The 15805-nt window shown below is 36.3% G+C and overlaps 1 pseudogene; it reads right to left on the bottom strand.

The window, feature by feature from the left end:
• Positions 1 to 10818: 10818 nt before the first annotated feature.
• On the bottom strand, positions 10819 to 14049 carry LOC115991183 (annotated as a pseudogene).
• Between the last annotated feature and the right edge of the window lie 1756 nt (positions 14050 to 15805).

Raw genomic sequence — 15805 nt, 5'->3', positions numbered from 1 at the left:
ACATAAATAATACATTTAACAATCAAAAAAAAAAAAAAAAAAAATTAGGAATGTTTATCCCACATTGGTTGTGTGTGTTTAGTATCCGTTGTTTATAACCCAGTCTATAACTACAAAGATTAGGCCCTTTTGTAGTTATACTCTGATTATGTAATGTATTATAAACCTAATTTAAAATACCAGTATTACTATTTTCATGTGTGTTCTAATAAGTATTACTGTTTACAAAAAAAAAAAAAAAAATCACTAACTTCACTATTTTTTTTCTTTGAATCACTAGTTTTATAACAAAACGTTATTATAACATGATAACAATATACACATGTAACAAATCCTCTGTATTTCTTGGTTATTAAATTATATAAAGTTATATTATATTTATACCATGTACACATTCACACACTTCACAATTCACACAAATAGCATTATATAAAAAAATAAAAAAATAATGCACACAATTAGTATCAAACACACACACACACACACACTCTCTCACATATATATAATATAAATTTATAATAAGAGAGACATTCAAAACTTACAAACACTCACATTTTATTCTTAACACTCACATTTTACTCTTAGAGTCAGAGATGCATAGAAAGTCAGATAGAGAACAGAGATGAGATGAGATTCATGAGAGAAAGGGAGAGTGATTTGTGTTGTTAATTAGTTTTGGGTTGAGCTGATCTATGTTGTTTGATTTTGGGCATTGATTTGTGATTAGGGTGTGCAAGATTTAGGCCATGTTATGCAAAAATATTTTTAAGGGTAATTAAATTAATAAAAAAAAAGTTATATATATAATTTTTTTTTTTCAAGTTGGGGTTCATAAGTGTAGCCACTCCTGTGTCATTATCATGGTTAATGAAATGTTGGTCTGGGTCTATTAGTAGCTATTTAAGAACATCATCTTCAGTGGGTTAAGGAAGTATGGTTCGTTGGTTCAAAAACTTCCAAAATGTTATAATCAAATTCCAAATGAACTTCTAGGTTGATGGATTTTGAGTATTGTCCTTTCATAAAAGAATTGATAAAAAATTGAAATAATTATTAAAGAAGTCATATTGTATTCATCGGTGATGTTCCTATCATCTATCAAGTACAGTCGTGGCTAAGGGGGGAGCCACTGCGAAGGGGAGGGAAGGAAGTGGTCATACAGGGAATAAGAAGAAATACAGCTGATCATACAAAGGCTGCTGAAGGAGGTCCGGCAGTCCAGCCGGAACAGAGAGTCACGGCAAAGGGAAAAAAGGAAGAAGGTAGCAATCCCGTGAATGACATGACAAGTCAGGGGTGTAGCTATCCACTACGTGACGTGGGGGCAAAAACCATTTCTAAGCAGGTGTCAGAGAAAATACATGAGGAAGGTAAGGTCAAAGGGATGGAAAAAAAGATAGAGGTGCAGGTAACTGAATTGGGGGGATTTGGTGAGGAAAAGTCAGGGTGCAAATCGGGTTTGGTTGAAGGAATGCAGTGGGAATCAGTGTTGAATCAGGGAGTAAGGCCAATACCAGAAGAAAGGTTGGAGCCTCAGTTTGTTTTAAATACGAAAGAGGCTGGGCCGGGTGTTGATAGTCCAGAAATGGGCCCATTAGCGTTAAGTTTTGATGATAAAAAAGGCTGGGTTGCTGAAAACTTGGGCCCAACAAGTAGGCACTGGGAAGAGGCTGGCTAGAGAAAATAGTAAGCAGACTTCTCAAGAAGGTGAAAACCCAATTAAAGGTAAGAGGGACGGCCCAATACCACTTCAAGAGCTTGATCCAAACTCAGAAAATCTAAAACGCAGGAAAGGAAGCAAAGGAGGTATTTACGATCAAAATGGTCAGGAGGAAAAGGTTGGCGGTGTGGCGGTGGCTGCGATGCAGCACCGCCGAGCCAAATGAGTGTGTTAGCCTGGAACTGCCGAGGCTTGGGGTCATCCTTGGCAGTTCGGACACTCGCCGATGAGATGAGAGCAAAAGATCCTATTCTGGTTTTTCTGTCGGAGACAAAAGCTGGAAAAAATCGGATTAAAGGTATTCAAAACAAGTTGGAGTATTCTCAGGGTATTACGGTTCAAAGCGATGGGCGAAGCGGAGGCTTAGCTATGCTATGGAGAGAAGGTACAGATGTTCGTTTCAAGAGTTGTTCCAATTCGCACATTGATGTCGAGATTCATGATGGGTCCGCTTCAAGTCCGTGGCGAGCAACTGGGTTTTATGGACAACCCGATACTGCAAAAAGGTATATTTCGTGGGAATTAATGGAGGTTTTGAAGGTTCAGAGCTCATTGCCGTGGGTGGTTTTTGGGGACTTCAATGAAATATCCCACCCTGATGAAAAGTTTGGGGGTCAGGAAAGAGAGGCCAGACAAATGAAAGACTTCAGGGAGTGCCTAAGCCGATGTGGTCTTTTTGATTTGGGCTATGTCGGGCAAAGGTATACTTGGTGCAATGAGAGGGAGGGAGAGCAGCGAACCAAACTTCGACTAGATCGGATAGGGGCAAGCGAGAGTTGGATAGAGATCTTCCCGGAAGCGAGTGTTCATCATGTGGCTTTGTCTATCTCTGACCATTGCCTTCTTTCGCTTTTCCTTCAGCGAAGAAAGACTCGTAAACCAAATAAGAAGAGATTTTTCTTTGAGGCCATGTGGGTGCGGGAGGCAGGTTGTAGAGAAATTATTGAAGAAGTTTGGGATCCAGTGAGGAGTGCAACAGGGAATACAATTTTGGACTGCCTGAAGAATTGCCAAGAGCAACTTCGGAGGTGGAATTGGAAGGTGTTTGGAAATGTGAATAACATGTTAAAGCAGAAAAAAAGCCAGTTGCAACAGCTGGAAGCCGTGGATGGCATTATTGATAAAGCAAAGGAAATTCAGGAGCTGAAAAAGGATATCAATGAAATTCAAATTCGGGAAGAGATCATGTGGAATCAGAGGTCTAGGGCGTTATGGCTAAAGTGGGGTGATCAAAATACGAAGTTCTTCCACGCCACAGCCAGCCAACGGAGAAGGAAAAATAGAATTGAAGGCCTGCAAAATCAGCAAGGGGATTGGATAGATGATCAGGAGGGTATTGAAAATATTATCTTAGAATATTTTTCTAAGATGTATAGATCAGATAACCCCTCAAATTTTGATGCTAGCCTGGGAGAAATCTCCAAACGGGTCACTCAAGAAATGAATGAGGAGCTGGTGGCAGAATTCAAGGCAGAGGAGGTTTGGCAGGCTCTACAGCAGATGCATCCCACAAAAGCCCCTGGTCCTGACGGTATGTCGCCCATCTTTTATCAAAAATATTGGGATATAGTAGGACATGATGTGGTTAATTGTGTTTTAGAAGTTTTAAATTCTGGTATGTTGCCCTGTTCAATCAATGAAACTTATATATGTCTCATCCCAAAGATAACTTCCCCACAGAAAATTTCTGAATTTAGACCGATAAGCTTGTGCAACGTAGTGTATAAGATTATATCTAAAGTGCTTGCAAATAGGTTGAAAAAAATCTTAAAGGAGGTAATTGATGAATCTCAAAGCACATTTGTGCCAGGTAGATCAATAACAGATAATGTCTTAGTCGCATTTGAGACGATGCACTGCATAAACCAGAAGAGGAAGGGTAAAGAAGCTCTTATGGCAATAAAACTTGATATGAGCAAGGCATACGATCGTGTGGAATGGCCCTACTTGGAAGCGGTAATGCGAAAAATGGGGTTTCATGAAAGGTGGATTGCTCTTATGTTGATGTGTGTAAGCACGGTCTCTTATTCGGTCTTGATAAATGGGGAACCAAAAGGGAAGATTGTTCCCTCAAGGGGGCTGCGACCAGGGGACCCAATCTCCCCTTATCTGTTTCTTCTATGTGCAGAAGGGTTGTCGGCGATGTTAAAGAAGGAAGAGAGTGAAGGGCATATTAAAGGTGTGGCTGTTTGTAGAGGAGCCCCGAGGGTCTCTCATTTGCTATTTGCGGATGATAGTATTATATTTTGTAGAGCATCAATTATGGAGTGTGAAAGGATTGTGAAGGTTTTGGAAGATTATGAAAGGGACTCAGGTCAGAAAATTAATAAGGAGAAAACTTCTCTATATTTTAGTAAGACCACGAGTAGAGAAGTGCAAGACCAGGTCAAGCAAAGGTTAGGGGCCAAGATTGTCAGACATCACGAGAAATACTTGGGACTTCCACCTTTAGTTGGAAGGGGAAAGAGGAAAGCCTTCAACCGAATAAAGGATCAAGTGGGAAGAAAAATTGCGGGGTGGAAAGGTAAAGTCTTATCCAATGCGGGTAGAGAGATTCTTATAAAAGCTGTCGCGCAAGCCACACCAACTTACACTATGAGTATTTTCAAGCTACCGGACTCCTTGTGTAAGGATTTGAACTCAATGAGGGGAAATTTCTGGTGGGGCCAGAAAGGAAAGGAAAGGAAATTGGCATGGGTCTCCTGGGAGAAACTTTGTAAACCGAAGGCCGAGGGCGGTATGGGGTTTAGGGATCTTAAGGCCTTCAACCTAGCCCTCTTAGCAAAACAAGGCTGGAGAATCTTGCAGCAGCCAAATTCACTGGTTCATAGAGTTTACAAAGCCAAGTATTTTCCAAAGGAGTCGTTCTTAGAGGCTCAGGTGGGGAGGAGGCCTTCTTATGTGTGGCGTAGTATTTTGGCAACAAGAGACATAATTAAAAAGGGCTCCCGGTGGTGTATAGGCAATGGGCAAAGAATCCACATTTGGAAGGACAGTTGGATTCCAAGTCAAAGCTCGTCCAAAGCTCTCAGCCCCTAGAAACCTCAGTATAAGGAAGTGATGGTTGCTGACCTCATTGATACAGACAGAAGGAGTTGGGATGCAGCCAAGGTTAGAAGTATTTTAATCCCACATGAAGCTGAAATAGTGCTGGGTATTCCAATCAGCTTTAGGCTTCCTGAAGATTCGGTTGTGTGGGCTGGAACCTCAAATGGATGTTTTACAGTAAAGAGTGCTTATGGAGTTGCCCAAAAGTGCCTAAAGGAGGTGTCTTCAAGGTCTGATTTGGGCAGTAGCTCTGACAATGCAAAAATGAAGGCAATATGGAAGATGGTCTGGCAAATGGAATGTCCAAACAAAATAAAACACTTCATGTGGAGGGCATGTAGGAATATTCTTCCTACTAGAAATAGGCTAAAGGCGAAGGGTGTTGATTGTGAGGACTGCTGTGCTCTGTGTGGGGACTGTGAGACATCGGGGCACATTCTTTGGGACTGCATTTTTGCTAAGGAAGTATGGAGTGAAACTAAAATAAAAATCCCTGCTTTACCTGAACCTGTGAATGTGTTTTTGAATCTAGTTTGGGAAATTGTGGATTCTTGTCCAAATGTTAATTGGGTGCTTTTTGCTGTGACAGCGTGGAGTTTATGGAATAACAGAAACACTGTAATACATGGTGGAAAAAGCAGAGGAAAGGGGGGGCTTATTAAGTCAGTAGCTGGTTATGTTGAAGAGTTCAAAAAGGAGAAGATAACATAGAGGAGAGTTGGCTCAGGTGCTGCACAAAAATGGAATCCTCCGAAACAAGGCTGGTATAAGGTTAATACGGATGGAGCAGTGTTCAAGGAAGCGGGATGCTGTGGAATAGGAGTGGTGGTTAGGAATGAGAAGGGTCAGATCATGGGGGCGTTATGTAGAAAACTAGAACAGCTCCTAGGAGCGCTGGAAGTTGAGGCTAAAGCTGTGGAGGAAGGGGTCCAATTTGCAAGGGATCTCAGCCTTGGTAAAATAGTAGTTGAGAGTGACTCTCTTGTGGTAGTTAATTCATTACGCACCCCGGCTTTGACTCAGAGTTGTGTCCGCAAGGTGATTGATGGCACAAGACTAGATTTATGCTGGTTTATAGCGTGGGAGGTGTCCCATACGCATAGAAGCTGCAACAATGCAGCTCATTTCCTGGCAAGATATGCCAAGTTTGTAACTGACTGTGTCATTTGGGTGGAGGATACTCCTCCAATGATTGTAGACCAAGTGTCAAATGATGTAAACTGTATGAATCCAAGTTCGGTTTAATGAAATTTATGTTGAGAATCAAAAAAAAAAAAAAGTATAGTCGTGGACCACGCCAATCTAGTGCATGTGCATATGAAACAGTAGGCCCTGCAAACTCTTATATACGTGTCATTCTATTGTGAACAAAATTTAATTCCTCTGATTGAACAAAGACGTGAGTCTCCAAACTATGATGTGTCAACAACAAAGAGTGACACTTGTCCTAACCAACTAAAACTCAAATTCAAGAAATAAGGGGTTGTTTGGTTTTTAAAAAACCATCACTCCTCTCTCAATTTTCATCACTCATCACTCTATAACTCATCATTTATCACTGAAAATACCACAACTTCCTAAGGTGGCATGTTTGGCACTTGTTTCTAATTTTGATAACTCAAAAAATTTTACTTTTTGTGAGATCCACAGATTGACTTGGTGCAGCTTTTACTTCTTTTTTTTTTTTTTTTTTTTCTTCAACCCCCAATACCCAAACTCACCGAACCCAGTGAAAAAAAAAATACCCAATGTTAAAAAAAGAAGAAAAAAAGAAAAGAAGAAGAAGACCAAACCGGATTTGACTACTCTCTGATTGTGGGTCCCTTAAATATGTGTGTATTTACCAAAATGTTATCATAACTTTGTTTCCATAACTCAAAAACACCTAAATTTTTTTTTCAGTTTCCATAATTCATCACTCAAAAGTCAAAAGAATTGAGTAATGGAAACAAAAACTGAAAACAAATCCAAACAACCGTGTGACCCACCAGTTTTGAGTTATGGGTGATGAAAACAAAGTGTAGGCCCCCTTGCGTCATTATCATGGTTAATGAAATGTTGGTCTGGGTCTATTAGTAGCTATTTAAGAACATCATCTTAAGTGGGTTGAGGAAGTATGGTTCGTTGGTTCAAAAACTTCCAAAATGTTATAATCAAATTCCAAATGAGCTTCTAGATTGATGGATTTTGAGTATTTTCCTTCCATAAATGAATTAATAAAAAATTGATATAATTATTAAATAAGTCGTATTGTATTCACGGGTGATGTTCCTATCATGTATCAAGTATAGACACGAACCACGCCAATCTTGTGTGTGTGCACGTGAAATAGTAGGCCCTACAAACTCTTATATATTTGTCATTCTATTGTGAACAAGACTTAATTCCTCTAATTGAACATGTTAGGACATATGTGATTTGCTGTTAGGAACATATGTTAATTTAGAATTGGCTAATCCTTTGACAAAATGCACTTTACTTGTAATTGGATAAATCTAGGATGTGTTTAATACTTCATGGAACAAGGATTCAAGTTCAAGTGTTAAAGTCATGCAAGTCTGTCTAAGAAACTAGTGAGAAAGTGTTGGATTTTAAAACTCGACAGATAGCTCAATAGATACCCTATTTGTCGAGGTTTATAAAATTCAATTTTTCTAAGCTGATTTCACTCTTGTAAGGTTGAATTTATTCAATCATTTTGTTGGTTTTATTCCGTGTCAAATTTGCTTGTAATTCAGTATTTAGAAACCCTGTATTTAGGTGGGAATCATGTAAGGGTAGTGTATGACAGAGTGTGAAGAAAAGCTCAAGAGTGTGCAATTAAGAAGAGCCTCGCGACTGGCTCGCAACTGGCAATTCGCTAGAAGTGGCACACGTGTGAAACATGCAGGGGAGCTGAACACGTCAGCTGTTGCACTACAGGGTCACGCCACGTCAGGCCCATCACTTAAAGAAACAGAATGACCTAAAAAAAAAAAATTCACGCTCATAGCCTCTGCTTCCTTCACACCATTCCTCTGCTTCCTTCACGCCGAACCTCCACCACCACCGCATAGATCACCAGAGTAGAACGATTTCGAAGAAGAAAGAGTTCTCGCCGTGCCCTCTGCTTCCTCCTCTGGGGTTGTGCCGTCCTTTGCTTGCCCAAACCTCCACCACACCACACACCAAAGCTCACTGCCAGAGAGGTCGCCGAAGCTGTGCATGGAGCTTGGAAACATACCGGAGCCGCCATGAGCCACGATCCTAAGGTTTGTTTTTCATGATTTTCCCTTTTCCCCAATTTGGATTTCGAATTATTTTGATGGATTTTTATGTTTTCTGGGTTTATGGGTTTATGTGTTTTGATTAGATTCCTAAGTGTTAGGGTTAAATGAATTTGATTGTAGTTCTTGGAGGATTGTTGTTCTTATAACTTCTAATTTAGTTCCTAAGTGTTAGGGTTAAATGAATCTGATTGCTTTTTGAAACTTACATTTTTTTTATGCAAATCATTATATCTTAATGTTTTTTGATTAGATTCCTAAGTATTAAGATTGGTTTTTGCTTATTTTTTGTTATTTTTGTTTGTATTTTTTTTTTTTCCCTGTATAGGTTACTTTTGTATGCTTTTGAAATTGAAAAAATTAGTGATTTTTCAAAAAGCTCAATGATAAAAATTAAAGCTAGATGTGAAAAACTAGAAGCCTAGAAGAGGTCTTTCTTCCTCTTTCCATGGTCAAAAAATGTATTGTTTAAATTTTCAAGTTCACTATAGCATGTAAAGATTGTATACTCTTTATGATCTGTATAATTTTTTTTCTATGATAAAAGTATTCTATTTTGACATGTATTTGCAAAATTTTGTCCAGTATCAAACAAGAGCTTGTACAAATGATATTGAAATTCTTAAAACTTAAGAGATTATTGCCATCTCTAGAGATTATGATGAGCAACATGGTGTAATAATCTTTGGTTGGCTAAGTCAACTTATAATTCATAACACTATCATATAGTAGTAAGGATTAAGATGTCATGAGGGATACATGCATTAGAAGTGAACAATGGTAAAATGATTATTACTCTTCTTAATTATGTGAATACTGCATCAATCCATTGTTGTGCAGTAGCCTAAGGAGTAGGGACACTCCCTCCACCACTTAATTCACTTCCTAGAGAAATTCCAATTTTTTTCAATTTATTAAAATCTCAAAAACACAATTCCTGAAATTATTGCTCAAACAATTCAGGCAATGCAATAATAGAAGTCATTTAATCACCAATAAAGAATCTATTCATGATTTCAGCAAAGGCATTGGCACGTTCAATTTGGTACAAAAGTTATCTAACTTCCTAGGAGACCTCCATATGAACCTGTTAATTAAGCAAATTGCAGGGGATGGAATGATTTTTAACATGAATATATCAAGTAATTTAATGAAATGAGTTTTATCTTTTTGGCATACCTTTAGGTGTTTCAAGGAATAAGGAAACCATTTTTTTGTACTGACGTGAAGGGTACCTTGATACTTAATACCATGTATGAACGACAGTTATAAGTTGCATTCCAAATTTTTAAGCAATTACTATTTTTTTTTTTCTGCTTATTATTCATAAACTCACCTTTTTGGTAGTTGGGTAAAAGAGATTCATGGATCACAATAAATTCATGGATCAAAGGCATTGTCTCTATCTTCACACATAGACACTAATTGTCTTATTATACTACTTCCATCACTTTTAAATATGTATTGAAATGGTAGAATTACTTTTTAAGAATAATTCATCCCTTTGCTATGTCTATTTTTAATGGTGAATTCCTTGCTCTTTTTGTAGGGACGGACAACTTTGCCTCCACAATCGCCCTTTACTATCGGGGGAAGATTAGGAATAATCCATACAAATATGGAGGGGAGGGGAGGTAAAGATATATGAAGATAATAATTCTGATGAAATGTCACTTGTTGAGATATGGCTGCTGCAAGTGAGACATCCAGAAGAATTACAAAGTTCTATAAGAATGCACAAGTGCAGAACTGAATGAAATTTTTTTGTAGATAAATGTGCAGAAGTGAAGGCACTTGTGGAGATAATTGTGTATTTGAAGTGGATTGAATGCTTAGATATTTTTTGTTATTGTTTGAAACAGTTCAAGGAAATTTAAACATGTTGAAAGGTGGAATATAATATGGTGTTCATTGGAAACCTTTATGCAGTTGGCTAGTATCTTGTTCACCATGATTTCTTGGTCTTGAAAACTTGTCTGGTAACCTTTGGCTAGATATTTACTACTCAATAATGCTTATATAATTTAATAAGTGGGAATGTAACTAACATGAAATGTGAACTAGTGTCCATCAGATATGTAGTGGCTTCATCAAAATCTTCTAAAAGCTGATGTTACAATATGGATACATGACTTTCAGAGTGACTATAAGTCCATATACATGACTTTTAGTGAGATTTTTATTTGTTTCCATGTTGTCTGTGTTGGTGACTAACTTTTAACAATCATGATGGCTTCTCTATTGAATTAAGCTTCAATAATTTTCTCATTTCGTGAACTGCTAATGCCAAATGCCATACGTATTGCTGGTACATGTATGCCTATGATAACAAATTGAAGCTGGAGATAATTCAAACTCTAGTGACAAGAATGCAATCAAAACAGCCATTGAAATTACTCCATATCAAGAACATTATATAATTTATGTGTTTCAGTTTGTCACCTCACACTTTTCCATCAACAATAAGAATCTTTTTACATAGTATAACAAAACTATTTTGCTATTGCTTTTGTGAAAAATCACTAATTTTTACAATTTCAAAAGCATACAAAAGTAACCTATACAAGAAAAAAAAAAAACCACAAACGAAAATAACAAAAAATAAGCAAAAACCAATCTTAATACTTAGGAATCTAATCAAAAACCATCAAGATATAATGATTTGCATAAAACATTATGTTTTATAAGAGTTTCTAATTGAGAATACATTCACCTGAAATAAAATCAATTCATAAAAGATCATATGATTGACCATACATCTTGAAATAAAATTTGTCTCAATTCTTTTGGGAAATTTCTAATTGAGAATACATTCATTTAGAATAAAACTTGTCATAATTCAATATACAAAAAAGAGGACCCTACGTTGGGAATACAAAAATGAAGATGGTTCTATCCACCACAATTTAAACATTATATAACCAAAAAATATTTGCTTCCCAATCCATTCTCTTGGACACAAAACTTGTTTGTACATCAACTTTCTCGGAATTGTTGTAATAGACCATACATAAAAGAATGTAAAACAAAATACAAAAAATAAAATTAGAATGAACACAGTTAAAAAAAAAAATTTAAATATATTCTAATTAAAAGCTAAGTGGTCATACCATAAATAATGACTAGTTGGGATGTATATGCATAGTAGATGATGATGTAGAAGGATATGTCACAGTTGGCAAACACCAATACTTGCCTAAACATCAACATATTGTCCTAATAGGAATAAGGGCTTAAAATGTATTAGTTCCATGCCTCCCTTTATATCTATGCATTGACTCATTTTTCTTTTGGTTTGGTAGAAGTGATACCTCAACATTTGAGAAAACAGTGGGTTGAATATAATAGCCCCTTGGAGCCAACTCTTTCACCTCCATATTCAAGTGTAGCACCACTTTCAATGCCTGATCTTATGTAGTTGAGGATCTTCTTGAATTGCTCACCATTAATCTATAACATTCAAACCTCCATTAATTAGTATAACATTGTTGCACATAGACATGCTATTTAAAGATTTTGAGTTTGTCATATTTTAGTTGGAGGGATATGGAGAGTATTAACTGAGGACCTTGTTCAACCCCCTTCTTGAAAGGATCTCCAACTACACGTTTCAATGCACGTGCTTTTGCTTTCTCTATGAATGCATTGTATCCGCTTTCATGTACAAATGTGCGAGATCCAGCACAGCAACATTGGCCCTGCAGATAACAATCTCAGCACAACCTTTTTTTTTTCTTTTCTTTTTTCCAACATCCAGGTATGAAAACATAGGAAGTAAGTGTGCTTCTTATATTATGAATAACTAATAATAAGCTTTGAATGGCAAATCTGATTAAAGAACACAGCAGAAAGTGCATGCTCAACAGCCAAATCAATGTCAGCATCCTCACACACGATAATAGGAGATTTTCCTCCAAGATCTAAGAAAATTTCACAGTTTTAGGTGTGTAGATAGAATTTGATTTGAATACAAAGATTTAAAACGAAAGGGCATTAAAAATGAGGTACATTTAAAATGAATGAATTTATATTTTCAATCTACAATATTTATCAATGCAGAGATCACTTTTGAAAATTATAAATTTAAAGCTCATAAACTACCTTGTCAACATCCATATGACTACAAAGTGCTGCACCAGCAGTTGGACCGAAGCCAGAGATCACATTAAGAACACCAGGAGGAAGTCCAACCTGTCAGGCCAAATGCAATATTTAAGAACATCACAGAGTTAATCAAATAAGGATTTTTATTTGTTCCACTTTGTTTACTCCTATTATTAGAAGACTTCCACTTGGAAGCAAAAGTTTTCCTGGTGTGTATATATACAAAATTTAAATAAATAAAAAATGTGATGTTAATATATATATTAGTATCATGTCTGGATAGGAACTCAAAATCATATGTAACTTAGTGAATTTGAAATGCTAAAATCTAACAAACAGAGAACAGAAACAGGATATATAATATAACCACCTTTTGTATTACACTGATATGAGATATAGTAACCTAGGCTATACATCAAAGAACTTGGATATATAAAATTAATAAATAAACTTATACATGCATGTGCATATGTACACGTGCACCCATGGAGAAGTATGCATCATAACTCTACCTCAAGGAATAGCTTTGACACATAAAGAGCAGACAATGGTGTTAGCTCTGCAGTCTTCAGTACCATTGTGTTACCACATGCTAAAGCAGGCCCAACCTTCCAAGGATATATTAGAAGAGGAAAACTCCATGGAACAAGCTACCCTACAACACCAATGGGTTCATGCAGGGTCTGGACATGGTAAGGTCCATCAACTGGAACTGTGAGACCATGAATTTTATCTGCCCAACCTGAAGATTATAGTGATTAAGTCATAAAATGGTGACTCATCTACATAGGCAAGTATGAAAGAGAACTCATAAGATATTCATTTTTTGCAAGACATACCAGCATAATATCAAAATGTTCGTATCACCAATGGTATTTCAACATTGGCAGCCTGTTCATATGGCTTCCCATTATCCCAAGTTTCAAACACCAATACTTGCCTAAACAGTCATTAGACATGATTACCTATTGTGAGCCAACATTTTTTAACATACTGAAATCATATAACAGCACTACATAATACAATTGTTGCCGTTAGGACACAAAGAAGAGTGAACTACGAAGTCATACAACAGCACTACATAACAAAATTGTTCCTCTTAAAACACAAATAAATGGATGAGACAGCCAACAGGAAAATGAACCTCCTAACCAATGTTATGGAAATGAAACTATACCCTAGTTCATAAAAGCTTCTCAAAATCACACCCAGCAATAACAATTCAAAGACTAATAATTCAAAACACAAAAAGTAATCCTAGTTCATAGATTCAAAGAAAAAAAACCCTTAAGCTTCTTCTTTTTTTGAGGAACAAGCCTCAAGCTATTAGGAATGAGCGATATTAGCACAAAACTAGCAATACCCAAAACCCTTAAACTTCAATTCCAAAACCCAAAATCCCAAACACAATTGTACTGAACCTAAATTCAAACCAACAAACCCAAATTGATATATTACTCATTGAAATGAAAATGAAGTGAGAAGGTATCTTCCTCTTAGGGACAGCCATAAGCTCCATAATTCATCCAAAAAAACCCATAAACCCAGAAAACAGAAAAACCCATCAAAATAATTCGAAATCCAAATTGGGGAAAAGGGAAAATCATGAAAAACAAACCTTAGGATCGTGGCTCACAGCGGCTCCAGTATGTTTCCAAGCTCCACGCACAGGTTCGCCGACCTCTCTGGCGGTGAGCTTCGGTGTGTGGTGTGGTGGAGGTTTGGGCAAGCAAAGGACGGCACAACCCCAGAGGAGGAAGCAGAGGGCACGGCGAGAACTCTTTCTTCTTCGAAATCGTTCTGCTCCGGCGATCTATGTGGTGGTGGTGGAGGTTTGGCATGAAGGAAGTAGAGGAATGGCGTGAAGGAAGCAGAGGCTATGAGCGTGAACTTTTTTTTTTTTGAGGTCATTCTGTTTCTTTAAAGTGATGGGCCTGAAGTGGCAAACATCTATTGGCTGACGTAAAACCAGTGTTTTACGCCACAGCTTGATAGAATGTTTTCTCTTTTCCCAAACGTTATTAAAAAATTATCATAGTTTTTGTGTTCTAATAAAGCTATTTCTTGTAAAGTATTTGGGATGTTTAGTTATGTGTTAAAATTGATTAGGAATTCATAACCCTATATTATATTTTGATTAGGAATCCATAACCCTAACTAAATTTGATTAGGAATCCATAACCCTAACTAAATTTGATTAGGAATCCTTAACCCTATATTATATATTATAAATAATATTTTTTTAGGGATTATTTGTTACCATGCAACTCACGACTGAAAGTTTTAATTTCTAATTCTTTGAGATTATGTATTTGAAATTCTTTTATGATTCATATGTTAGATATTGGGATTGTTATGGGTTTGAATTTTTTATGATTCATATGATAGATATTGGGAATGGTATTGATGGTGGGATAGGTTTATATTGTAGAAAACAACATTTATATAGTTTTGGTAATAGTTGATAGTATTGTACAAATGATTTTTTTTTTTTTTTTTTGGCTACACTATTGTAACAATGATTTACCATATTGATTATTAGTCTGTGGACTAGTGTCACTTTGGAGCTTTAGGGGCCTCTGTTGGGTTGCTATTGCTGTGGACTAGAAGAGTAATAGAGAAATTCGATGGGGCTGTGGGAAATTATTCAGTTTATGTAAGTTTGGATGTGTGGATGATCAATACAAGTCAGTGTTTCAAGTGCCTATGGTCCCAATTCTGAGCATGACAGATATGTGGGTTTGGTGGAGTCTTGGAGGAGATTTTGATATGATTCCGTTTGAGAAGTAAGTTTGATTTTTTTAATGATTTATTTCATTTTGCTTTTGTGCATTAAGATTAGAGTTTTTTTTTTACCCTTAATAACTTCAAAGGAATCAAAGCATTTAGAAAGTTTTATTATTTTACTTAAAAAGAGGATTCCCTCTTAAATTTGATGGAAGCAATGAGATCAAGTTCATAAAACCCTCTTAATTTCGATCAAGAGTGTATGTCAATTGCTTACAAAGTGAAACAACTACTATTGATAATGATTTCAACAGATTAATATATTTTCCATAGTTTGTCAACAGATTAATGTTCATAGATTTTTATATTTCCATGGAGACTTGGTGACAAAATCACATGGTAACATGCTTACATAAAAATTAAATAAATAAAAAAGTCAATATGTAAATCTTCTGCAAAACAATTGAAATATTTAACTTTCTCATCATCGATGTAGAATTTCATAGTCTTCTCTTTGGTTATATTAGTCCTACATTTGTATTGCTTTGTTCTTTTTTTTTTTTTAATCATTTATTTGTTTATTTTATATAGTGCTGAGGTTAAGGTGTACATGACCATATCTGCATTATAGCTAATTTCACATCATGATTTCCTGGGTTACAGAGGGCTAAGACCTTGGGAATTGCTGAATTCCCAATACTTGGAAGATACAACCTTTTCATCAAGGTAAACATATTACACATATTTTTATTATTATTATTGTGAACAAAAAAAATTAAGAACTTATTATTGTCACTATCCAGAATAATTTGTGCATCATGTATCTTAAAGAGCTTAATTGTGATCATAAATAAAATTGTCTTTTTAATATATATTGGAAGACTCTTGGGTATCATGGTCATAATTTCAAACCCATTGCTATGGACAGCTTAGTGGTTCA

This window comes from Quercus lobata, chromosome 5 (genome assembly GCF_001633185.2).
Source record: "Quercus lobata isolate SW786 chromosome 5, ValleyOak3.0 Primary Assembly, whole genome shotgun sequence".
In the NCBI taxonomy this organism is placed as follows: Eukaryota; Viridiplantae; Streptophyta; class Magnoliopsida; order Fagales; family Fagaceae; genus Quercus; species Quercus lobata.
This window is presented reverse-complemented; position numbering and strand designations above follow the sequence as displayed.